Source organism: Schistocerca serialis, chromosome 2 (assembly GCF_023864345.2).
Source record: "Schistocerca serialis cubense isolate TAMUIC-IGC-003099 chromosome 2, iqSchSeri2.2, whole genome shotgun sequence".
In the NCBI taxonomy this organism is placed as follows: Eukaryota; Metazoa; Arthropoda; class Insecta; order Orthoptera; family Acrididae; genus Schistocerca; species Schistocerca serialis.
In genome coordinates this window covers 589837420-589846672 of record NC_064639.1, presented here as the reverse complement: position 1 = coordinate 589846672, position 9253 = coordinate 589837420, and the positions used below count along the sequence as shown (strand labels likewise).

Sequence of the window (9253 nt, the reverse complement as noted above, 5' to 3'; positions counted from 1 at the left end):
ACGTCAGCATGGGGTCCTCCCCACGCCGGGCGGAAGCCTTATACCACAACCATACGCCGATTTGCGGGGGAGGAATGTGATGTCACCGCCAGACACCACACTTGCTAGGTGGTAGCCTTTAAATCGGCCGCGGTCCGGTAGTATACGTCGGACCCGCATGTCGCCACTATCAGTGATTGCAGACCGAGCGCCGCCACACGGCAGGTCTACAGAGACTTCCTAGCACTCGGCAGTTGTACAACCGACTTTGCTAGCGATGGTTCACTGACAAATTACGCTCTCATTTGCCGAGACGATAGTTTAGCATAGCCTTCAGCTACGTCATTTGCTACGACCTAGCAAGGAGCCATTGTCAGTTACTACTGATATTGTGAATCATGTACCGTCAAGAGCGACGTTCATCATTAATGGATTAAAGTTAAGTATTCCACCAGCTAAGTCCGTTTTTCTAAATTCTAATTTCCTTGTCCTGTTCCAGACCTCACGCCAGCCTGCGTGAGCTAAAACGCGTGCATTTCGGCCTCATCTAGTAACACGGTGTTGGCTCTCCAGCCAACCACAACATTTACCGTTACAGAAATTGAAGAAAATAGTAAGTCAAATATATTCCAATAGCAATGTGAAATGAATAGCCGAGAAGTACAAAAAAACCACGAAGTATGAAATGCATTGGCTGAAATTCGGCATGTATCCTAGATGTATTTTCTGTACAATTTTGTCAAATAAAATACTTCATGAGTATATTTTTGTAGCAAAACTGGCACCTTCAGAACTAAGCTGTATATTCTACTTTGCTGTTGCTGGGTCCCCCCCCCCTCCCCCACATCATTCCATTTATTCCGCCTAATTCATTATAAATAGCAATGAATTCTTTAATATGGAGTCTGTAACAATTGTCAAGAAATATTTCCAGGAAAGGATTATCTCTGTCCATTCCACCCGTGTGCAGGTATAATCACATATTCTTAGAGTTCGGCAACTATTCAGAATATTACCCTACATTCTAAGTTTGCGTTAAAAACTGAACCTTATAATTTACAGGCCTAAAGCCTTTTTCCGCTACCTGAGATATTTTCCCAAACAGTCAGTGCATTGTGTCTTTCAGACGGCATCAGCTGTAACTGAATGGAAACATATATCAAAACAGAATGAGATTTTCACTCTGCAGCGGAGTGTGCGCTGATATGACACTTCCAGGCAGATTAAAACTGTGTGCCGGACCGAGACTCGAACTCGGGACCTTTGCCTTTCGCGGGCAAATGCTCTACCAAGCTTCGCAGGAGAGCTTCTGTAAAGTTTGGAAGGTAGGAGACGAGGTACTGGCAGAAGTAAAGCTGTGAGGACGGGGCCTGAGTCGTGCTTGGGTAGCTCAGTTGGTAGAGCACTTGCCCGTGAAAGGCAAAGGTCCCGAGTTCGAGTCTCGGTCCGGCACACAGTTTTAATCTGCCAGGAGGTTTCATATCAGCGCACACTCCGCTGCAGAGCGAAAATCTCATTCTGGAAACATCCCCCAGGCTGTGGCTAAGCAATGTCTCCGCAATATCCTTTCTTTCAGGAGTGCTAGTTCTGCAAGGTTCGCAGGAGAGCTTCTGTAAAGTTTGGAAGGTAGGAGACGAGGTACTGACAGAAGTAAAGCTGCGAGGACGGGGCGTGAGTCATGCTTGGGTAGCTCAGTTGGTAGAGCACTTGCCCGCGAAAGGCAAAGGTCCCGAACTCGAGTCTCAGTCCGGCACACAGCCTTAATCTGCCAGGAAGTTTTATATTAAAACAGTTCCAGGACGTACGGAACTTCTCAGATTGCCTTGGACTCTTTAGATGGGAAGTATGTGAAATTCTGACCATCAAAATCTATGACATCATACTAACATTATTACAAAAGAGGTAACAGCATTGTATTACTGGCACTTGAGTGTGAGCAGTATAAATTTACACGTGTGGATGTAGGCTGCAATCGAACGGTCAATGATGCAGTGTTCCAGAACAGTTCACACTGTCAAATTATTACTGGTGCTGAAAACTTAATGAACACCCCCTCCACCAGAGGTATTATTCAGAACTGAAATTGTAGTGCCTTGTATTATTATAGCTGATGGTGGTTTCTCCTTTTCATTATACACTTTGATAAGGGAAATCTCACTCAGCGACAAACAATATTTGATTACTGTTTGAGCAGGGCAAGAAGAATTTCTGAAAATGTTTTTGGAATACTGAAAAAATTGATTCAGGATCCTCCTGAAGGAAATGGAGCTACCAGTTGAAACGATAGAGAAAAATCAAGCTCTCTACTTGGGTGCTGCGTAAATGGAAGTGTGTTGGTAAAGTTACGTTGAACGACTGGAAAAGGAAGAGAACACAAACCAATATCTTATCATTCCAGGAGAATGGTAGCAAAATAATCTGGGGACTTAGGGAGATAAGGTCAACAGACGTGAGTTAAGGAAGATAGGAAAGTGACCCCTTAACCCTATTGCGATGGTACGGTTGAAAGAACGTATGGGCGTTCTCGTGTTCATGTGTTGCTTCTCTAAGCAAACAGTTTGCTACGGATCCCCTACTTTGCTTGGGAGCTTGTGCTGCATTTATTGCGATGAAATAGAAAACGCAAAAGCGGCTGTAGGTAAAGAAGTATCTAAATAATAGAGGACCGAGAAATACAAAGTGATAACAACTTTTTGTTTGCAAACTTCAGTAGGAGATCACAGCTTGGGAAATTGCGGCGATAAGGCTGGCAATAACTTTTCCTTAGCGACTTACGTATCAGTCAGTCTGAACTGCTTATTCGCGTTTCAAAACAAAGCATTTCAGTGATTATTCCTGAAACTGAGAAATACTTAAGAGAGGCCCTTGGTCGTTACGTCATTGCGTCATTTGTCTTTTATTTTATAAAAAAAATATTTCCACTACTATAATAACGGAAGATTATATGAGTAAAATATATCACTAATTTAGTATTGGAGGGCAATGTGGAGACTAAAAATTATAGAGGGAGACCAAGAGATGAATACACTAAACAGATTCGGAAGGACGTAGGTTACAGTAGGTACTGGGATATGAAGAAGCTTGCACGGAATAGAGTAGCATGAAGAGCTGCATCAAACCAGTCTCTGGACTGAGGACAGCAACAATATGAAAAGAGACTTTTTGTCAAATACTTGACGCTCAGGGCAGAATATCTCAAATATTTATTCTAATAATATATAGAAGAGGCATTCCACATAACGTTGTCTGCTGTCATCTATACATTTAAGGGTGCCTCCTTTGGAGTCAACAGACATTACTCTTCATAAATCGCTTCACATCATAGCCTCACCCAAATGCGCACGCCTAGTTGCACTGTTGGAAATTTACGAGCATGCGCAAAGTCGAACAGAAGAAAGGCATTGTGTGGACGCAATCTTATGACAGATAGGTAATTTTGTGTCACGAAGAGATGGTTCGTGCCCGTATCAAGGGTTTTGAAAAGCTGCGTCAATTTGTTAAAGATGACCTTTTATATTTATTACGAAAATTTCTGTAGGAAACGATAAACCATTTCATTCTACAATGATCTTGGAGTTTTGCGCAACCAGGGATATACTGAGGTGACAGATGTCTTGGGATGACGATTTGCACATACATAGACGGTGGTAGTATCGGGTACACTACGTATAAAAGGGCAGTGCGCTAGCGGAGCTGTCATTCGTACTGAAGTTGTTTTTAGTGTGGAAAGATTCCGAGGTGATTATGGTCGCACCACGGTAATTAAGACTTTGAGTGCGGAAAGTAGTTGGGACATTCTATTTCAGAAACCGTTAAGGAATTCAATATTCCTAGATCTAAAGTGTCAAGAGTGGGCCCAGAATACCAAATTTCAGGCATTGCCTCACGCTAATGGCAACGCAATAAATTGAGAATTTGGAAAAAACTGGTTGGTGTACACTGTTTTAAAATTTAAAAAAATGCAGCACATCAAAACATCGAATTCCGAAACAGCATGTGTTTCCTTTAGTTGTGCATGTTTAGTCATCTGACAGTGCATGAGTGCATGCATGTTTTACGGTTTAATTGTGCAAGGATTTGCTGGTTTCAGCCATTACTGTAGACTTACAGTGTAAACAGGCTTTGGACGAAAGGGTGATGGAGGGATGCAGGGCGCAGTCGATTCGGACGGAATCAAGCAGCCAGCTGACAAAAACTTTTACGAACGAACTAACTACAGAATGTAGTGTGATAGCGTAGATTTTCCCGGCGTATCAAATGCTGATGATTTTCACGGGTTTGCAGCCGGGTTCCATCGTCCTGAAGACAACACGATATTTCGGCGGACCATCTGGCCGCCATCTTCAGGTGAGACTGAGTGCACAACTGAAGAGACCTCAGATTCGGCGGCCCCTTTATACCGCGGGTACTGGCCGTTGCGCGTTCGCGAGCAACGGAAGAGCTGCCCTCTGTGAGGCGAAGAATTGCAGCGGCGCCAGCGGTGAAAACTGTCAAAAGCGAGGAATCGCAAAATTAAAATGCAGCCGGTCGGAAGCCAGACCGTTTTTGTTTTATCTGTAATAAAATAGGATTCCATGTCTTGCTTAAAGGAAAACCTTTGTCTCGATTGATAATATCATCAGACAGACGTATTTCAATTGATTCTTTCAACACACAATCCCAGTAACGGGAAGCCGAGACAATAATTTGCGTCTCTTTGAAGGACATATTGTGCCCTTCATTAAGACAGTGTTCGGCAACGACTGATTTTTCCGGCTGGAGCAGACGTGCATGCCGTTGATGTTCCACACATCGATCTTGAACTGTACGGATAGTCTGTCCAATGTAGACCTTGCCACAGTGACAGGGAATCTTGTGTACCCCAGGCTTCCTCAGTCCCAAATCATCTTTCACCGATCCAAGAAGGGATCTAGTTTTGGCCAAAGGCATAAGGACGCTTTTAATATCATATTTCCTGAGGATTCTTGAAATTTTCGACGAAATGCTTCCCACGAAGAGTAAAAACGCAATGCAAGAATATAGTGTCAGCTCATACCCCTTCCGCTATCCACAAACCCTTCACCATCGTTCAGCATCGGAGCTGTTTTAATAACTGAGTACATCCCAGGTGACCAAACTGGGCAGCATTTTGCCATTTGGGCTACTAATGATAGAATATTGAGCTTTTTTTTCAGAAATTGAACCATCGCCGTGTGGCCAATATTTTTGTGGATCTACGCGATTTTTGGGTGCGCTCAGTTGCGTTGTGAAATACTAGAATATTGTAACCCGAAAATTCTACCAGCCTCCGGATATCGAATCCAGTGCTTACATTAAACTGCTGTAAATAAACTGAAGCGCCAAACAATCTGGTATAGGCATGTGTATTCAAGTACAGTGATATGTAACCAGACAGAATACGACGCTGCGGTCGGGAACGCCTATATAAGACAACAAGTCTCTTGCGTAGATATTAGATCGGTTACTGCTGGTACAGTGGTAGTTTATCAAGATTTAAGTGAGTTTGAACGTGGCGTTATAGTCGGCGCACAAGCGATTGGACACAGGAACTACGAGGCAGCGATGAAGGGGGGATTTCCCGTTTGACCATTTCACGAGTGTACCGTGAATATCGGGAATGCGGTAAAACATCAAATCTATGACATCGCTGCAGCCGGAAAAACATCCTGCAAGGACGGGACCAACGATGACTGCAGAGAATCGTTCAACGTGGCAGGAGTGCAACCATTCCGTAAGTTTCTGAGGATTTTAATGCTGTGTCATCAACATGTGTCAGTGTGGGAACCATTCAACGAAACATCATCGATATGGGCTGACGGACGCAACAATGAGTGTACATCTTAAAAAATAAGTAACAAAGTATATTAAAAATCTGTTAGAAGCTGGGTAGAGGTGAAAAGCTGAAATGCGTTCCAAGTTAGAACACTCTCTCCTATTCGTGTGGATAAGACGTTACTCACGCCAGTTACAAAATGTCTGTGTACTGAAATGTGTTCCAAGTTAGCACACTTTCTCCTACAGGATTGGATAAGACATTACTCATGCCTATTACAAAATGTCTGTGAACAACAAACACTTCCCAATCAACTTATCAGACGTCATGGATAGTAACGGACCACATTTGATATTAAGTCCGCGGTATTGCTAGCAGCATGACATAATGCTGCAGTATCACTTTTAGAGGGCTGCGTTGCATCCAACTTCGTTGATTAGAAATTAGCATCTACTTTACATTCTGCATCAAGTTCTAGATAAGTTTCTTAAGATGCGTAAAAGCACTCAAGTACTAAATATACAGGGTGTCCCAGATGGAAAGGACAGTATTCGGAATTTGTTCATTTGAAACCAAAAACTTCGTGTGGACATATACTCTATTCTGAATGGTTTCTTAGACAGAACACATTTTATGTACGTCTGGTGTGGCCTGTTCTGTGGCATGTTGACATGTCCTGTCGTTTTAGAAGAGCGAATGACGGTACAGGATTACTTGCTTTTTTTGGACAATTCGTTTTTTGAACACTTTCAAAACATTCCTTAGGCGACCCTGACTGCAGTACAGTACCAGTGTGACAGAGCCCGTCCACATTTTACCACACGTGTGAGGCAACATTGCAACCGCTCTTACCCTAGTGGCTGGACTGATTGGGGTTGCAAAACTAACTGGTCACATAGACCGCCAGAGCTTAGGTCATTAAAATTTTATTTGTGGGGTTGGAACAAGACTGCGGTGTGCAAACGATGTTGAATACGTGAGGTGAACTGCTTGGTAGCACCATGGACCCAGCTGCCCTCATTAGGGAACATGCAGAGGCAGTCAGACATGCAGCACTGCATATGCTCCTAACAGTGCCGGCCGGCCGATGTGGTCGAGTGGTTCTAGGTGCTTCAGTCTGGAAGCACCTAGAACCGCACGACCGCTACGGTCGCGGGTTCGAATCCTGCCTCGGGCATGGATGTATGTGATGTCCTTAGGTTAGTTAGATTTAAGTAGTTCTAAGTTCTAGGGGACTGATGACCTCAGATGTTAAGTCCCATAGTGCTCAGGGCCATTTGAACCATTTGAACCTAACAGTGCACAGATGCATTGAAGGTGACGGCTCGATATTCGAACACTTGTAACCTGAACAACAGCTATTATGTAAGATAACGCTTAGAGGTGATTGTGTTACAAATACGAATTTTTCAGTTGATACTTTCTAAAGCTCTTGTTTTATGTTAACTAACTGTTGTTCGTGTGCGCATGTGTAAACCTGACAATACTGAATAATACAGAAAATAAATAACAAAGTACATTAAATATGTTCCTTTTCGGAAACCGTTTGGAATAGAGCATAATTTACGTCCATTTGAAGTTTTTTGCTTCATGTGATCGTTGCTGTCATAAACGTGAATACTGGCTGTTTCTCCTGGGAAACACTTTATGTTGCGAACTGACGTACTATATCTTTCATTTAATGTTTAGATCCGCTTAGCATTTTTATTCGTCGTAGCATACTAACGTTGTACATCCTATAGTTGAAGCTAAATTTTAGTCTTGCTCTTGGACACAGACTAATTCAACATACACCGGCCCGAAGCAGGAATTAGTGTATGCATGCGGGTACACATAACCATTTTTCACTAGCGTGCCTTGTTAATTCGGAGTGCCAGGCGGGAAGTGATCGAAGAAAACGCTTTCGCAAACAGTCGGTGGGGAGGGGGGGGGGGTGGCGCTTTCTGTTCACACCATTAAATTTATTGACTACGAGCTAGAGAAAGGCTAGAGAGTGCTGAAGGAAAACACTGCAAAGAAAAATTCCTTCCCCTTCCTGTTTTTGAGGGTAAACACGACGGTGTGGCGAGGCTATCGAGTAAGCTAAGCCGCGTACAGTTTCTCTTTTAAGACTTCTGTGATTAGAAATCGCAATAAGTGTAAAAGCTATTTCAGCAGTGTAACGATTGGCTTTAAAATCAAAAATTAATGCAATGCTGATTTATTTCTTCCTTAATGGAATTGCAGCTTATCAGTGAGAAAGTTGTAGATTAAAATGCCATTAGGAAAATCGGTAATCTCTCTCCATTTTGTTACTAGAGGACACTAAAGGAACATTACATAACAAATAATAAATAACCAGTGTCGAACACAGAAGTGTTAAAAGGTTGTGCTAAACACAATTTCGAGTGGTGGCAGAGGCAGAATTCAAGTGAGGCCATTTCAGAGCAAAAGAAGCAGTTGTACAATAATGCCAGTGATCGTGATAGGCAACTAACAATCAGGTGCTTTGGCATGAAAATGAATCGACATTTAAGTCCTTCAGTCAGAGTTGCTTTCTTGCACAGGAACAATGATAATGAACTGTCCATCGTTTGTAGACCACTGTATTTATTGTGGGGAGCGTTTGGTCTTACACCCACGAGCTATAAAGTATTTGACTTACTGGCGTTGATATGGTTTCTGATCGCGCGTTGCCTTATGTTGATTTGCTTGTATGGCACATCAGTACAGTTTCAAGTCCTCACAGGCGTCGTTGCCCTTCCTGACATGGCCATCAGGTTAGTGCAGTGGTCAGAGTACATAGTCCTCTTCGGGAGAGCTGCTTTTGGCAAGCTCGGACACATTAAGGTATTTCTTCGGACTCTACAATATGTAGACCAGCGTAATCAACTGAGTAATGATGGCAGAGAAAAGGGTGTAAGCGCAGTCTTACTAGTGAGCATGATTAGTTCATTAGTTCTGTTATGTGTGCCCGCTATGATCCTGTACAACGACCTGTCACGACACATTCGTGTGTTGACGTCAGTTTTAAATGTGTTTTACCCATTATTTTGTACACTTGTTGCTCCACGTTTTCCAGTCTTGGTGCTAGAGCTTCTACGGCGGTACAGAGAGCTGAACAGACAAATCGTCTTGGCAGTTTGGCGAGATATTGGAACGGCAGGACTTGCAGATGAATACCTCATAGAGGTCCTTACTGGTGAACCTCAGCTGTCTCAGAGGCCACGAGACACAAACGTCAACGACCTCCGCGCAGCGTACGCTGTTCTCCACCGTGCGGCAGAGGCGCTCCAGCAACAGTATGGGCCCGCCGTGGCAACAATGGTGGCCAGTGCTTTCTTAGGCCTCATCTACAGTTCCTATGAAATAGTTCTGATGTTTGTGGTGGAAGACGTCGATAGGATCTCCGGTGTCCTGAGTCATTCCCTGCTCGGCTCTTCCCTGTGGCTGGCCTTCCACGGAGTGAAGCTGGTGGCGGTGTCCATGTGCTGCGCCGCCGCGTGCGACGAGGAATGCCGG

The 9253-nt window shown here is 43.6% G+C and overlaps 1 non-coding gene across 1 annotated transcript; it reads left to right on the top strand.

Annotated features, from left to right (window-relative positions):
• The first annotated feature begins 1357 nt into the window (after positions 1 to 1357).
• On the top strand, positions 1358 to 1432 carry Trnas-uga (transfer RNA serine (anticodon UGA)). The gene has a single exon. It is a non-coding gene; the product is annotated as a tRNA-Ser (tRNA).
• Positions 1433 to 9253: the final 7821 nt, after the last annotated feature.